Raw genomic sequence first — 2903 nt, forward strand, 5'->3', positions numbered from 1 at the left:
GGAGGGGGGAAGGGTTTTTTATTTTATTTTTTTTAACTTCTGGCACCAGTGAGGCATCATGCAGAGTATTGTGTCCAGTTCTGGTCACTGCCCTTCAAGAAAGAGGTGGGAAAATTAGAGTCCAGCACAGAGCAACAAAAATGAAAGAGGACTTAGAAACATAATGAATGAAAAAAGGTTAGGAGAACTGGGGTTTTCTAGTCTGGAGAAAAGAAGATTGAGAGGCAACTTAATAACCATCTTCAAATACCTAAAATGATGGTTAGAAAAGGGATAATGATAGACTATTCTCCATTGCTGCTGGCATCAGGGCCAGGAGTAACTCTTTTAAATTGCAACAAAGGACATTTAGGTTGACCATTAGGAAGAACTTTCTCACTGTGAGAGTGGTTAAACATTGGAACAGATCACCTAGAGAGGTTGTAAAATCTTCTATTCCTGGACACTTTTCAAAGCAGGTTAGACAAGCACTTGTTTGGAGTGGCTTGGGATTATATTGCCTTAAGCAGGGGGTCCCTTCCAGCCCTATTTTTGTATAATTGTAGGAGAACAAGGAAAAGAAAAGGAAAGAGTGGTGAGAATCTACAGTTTACTCATTTATAACCCATTTGCAAATGTTAGGGTCTTAAACAACAAAAAGATCTGAAAAATTAGGGATTTGCTGCTACTTTCCAAAATTGTCTTATGGTTTCCCACCTGGAAAGCAATTGAAGTGTTGAAAGTAACACCTTCAGAGTGAGTTTCTGACCTTTGTTAATGTTTTCCAGCTGGCAAATATTGAGGGGAAAAAAAGTCAGAAAGTAAAGGGAAAACTACCAGTAAAATGAATCATTTAAAAAGACCCCTCAAAATATTTTTCAAAATCAAGATTTTTCATGAAAAGCTTGTTTATCAGGGGGTCGGGTGGGAGGGAATGTTATATTGCCTTTTCCAAAAAAAACCCCAAAATACTTGCTAACAACACGCTCAAATCCTGAACATGCCAGTCAGCCATCTGTTTAATTTATTTAAGACCAGCAAGCATTCCCCAGCAGCAGAATTATCACTTCCAGCAATGTTTCTTCTGCTTGTATTAAAAGAGTTTATATTAATCATGTTTTCCATAATAAAAAAGGCATGTACCAGACATACCATGTGGGAACAAGGACCCTTGTTTCACACACTCCGGTAGCCGATAACCTACTTAACTCATGGCAAAACAAAGTCATTTTTTCTTGACTGCTGGCTGCCCTTCATCCAGCTGCGCCCCTCATCACTGATTGCTGGAGAGGCCCTGGGGGGCGGGGGAAAGGGGAGGAAGGAGGGGCAGCCACTGTCTTATCCGCTGCCCCACCATACGGCATATTCCCTTCCTAGGTAGGCTGTGAGACATGCTGAGGAAGGGAAGAGTTTATAAAAACTTTTTATGAAGTTTTATTTTCCTCCTGAAGATTTTGCGGGCAGCTCCAGATTTCGCAGGCAACCCTGGATTTTGCAGTTTCCATGAAATCCGCAAAAACGTGATTTACATAGGCCCCTACCCATAACATGTATTCACGTATATGCAACTGTAATGTGGGGATTGCCAACACTGTAGTAAAGAAGCCAATTTCATTACTTCAATAAGAGATCATAAAATAGCTCAGCTAAATATGCTACGTGCACCATACATAGAGCCGTGCTGCAACTTATTTGCTACTATTGAGCTCTGCAAAGTTATATTTGCAGTGATCATTGCAGAAATCTGCGTTGTAAAGCAGGTGTCTTGGAAATGGATGGGTTTGCATCAGCCAGTAGGCAGATATGATCACTGGGGGTGAAACTCAATCCTTTGCATAGTTTCTCTAGGACAGCACACTGCATAAGCCTTTTTGGAGGCGTTAAACACAACTTCAGTGCCACAAAGGCAAATTTCATCACCCGTGAGTCATTTTCATTACCGTATCATCACTACAGTACCTGATCGTTTTTCCATTGCCATCATAATTAAGGACAGGAATAAAACGTGATGAGTTCCCAGCTTTCTGCAGATTGTAGACAGAGTAATCCATGCACCGCTCACCTGATTCATCAATATACACCAGGCCAGTAACCCCTGGAAAGATAAATGTAGTCATACCCCCAGATCATCATGTCTGGCCACTTTTGGCTGAGGTGTAATTCTATTTGCCTTCTAGAGGGACCTTTCTCCTGAACCTCCTGAAAACAAATCAGACTCATTTGATGGAGTTTCTGTAAATCGGGATTCTTTCCTTCCTTGAAGTGCTTAAATACCATGAGGAAAACTTGCTAATAATGGAAATTAGGTGGACTGATATTTTTCAAGATGCAAGAGCAGCAGACAGCTGAGTAAAAGAGTGGGTAAAATGTAATTTTTTTTTAAATCACTTATGTTTAAAAGGTGAGAGTAATATGTCTAGCTTCAGAGCCATTTTAATGCACTTGGAACCTTATCCCCATCTTACCTACACTGATTTGACAATAGACTGAATTTATTTTTTAATGCAAAAATATTGGTGTTGCAAACCAAATCAGTTCCAAATCTGTGAGTCATTCAAGAACCGTATGTGGCCCTACAATCCGCAAACATCCTCCACCCCCACCTGGGGCTTTAGATGTTTCCAAATCATTTGGTGGGTATCCTACATGCAGGCCCAAGCCCAGAGGCTTGGGGTTTGGATGCCCCTGGGTTTCGCACACCCTCAGCCATACAGCAGCAGGAGCAAGCTAAGGAGGAGTCTTGCATTTCCATAAAGTGGGCATAAAGGCAAGATCTTCCCATGGGCAATGAATGTGGGAGAATAACTATACATTACCTCCATGGGTGCTACCCCATGCCAGAAAGGTGGTTATCCCCTGTACCTGGGGAAACCACTGTGGTAATCATGATATTTCCCCTGCCAGGCTGAATACTGGTTTGCCAC

This window comes from Gavialis gangeticus, unplaced genomic scaffold (assembly GCF_001723915.1).
Source record: "Gavialis gangeticus isolate Ggan-Ray unplaced genomic scaffold, GavGan_comp1, whole genome shotgun sequence".
NCBI classification, from domain to species: Eukaryota; Metazoa; Chordata; order Crocodylia; family Gavialidae; genus Gavialis; species Gavialis gangeticus.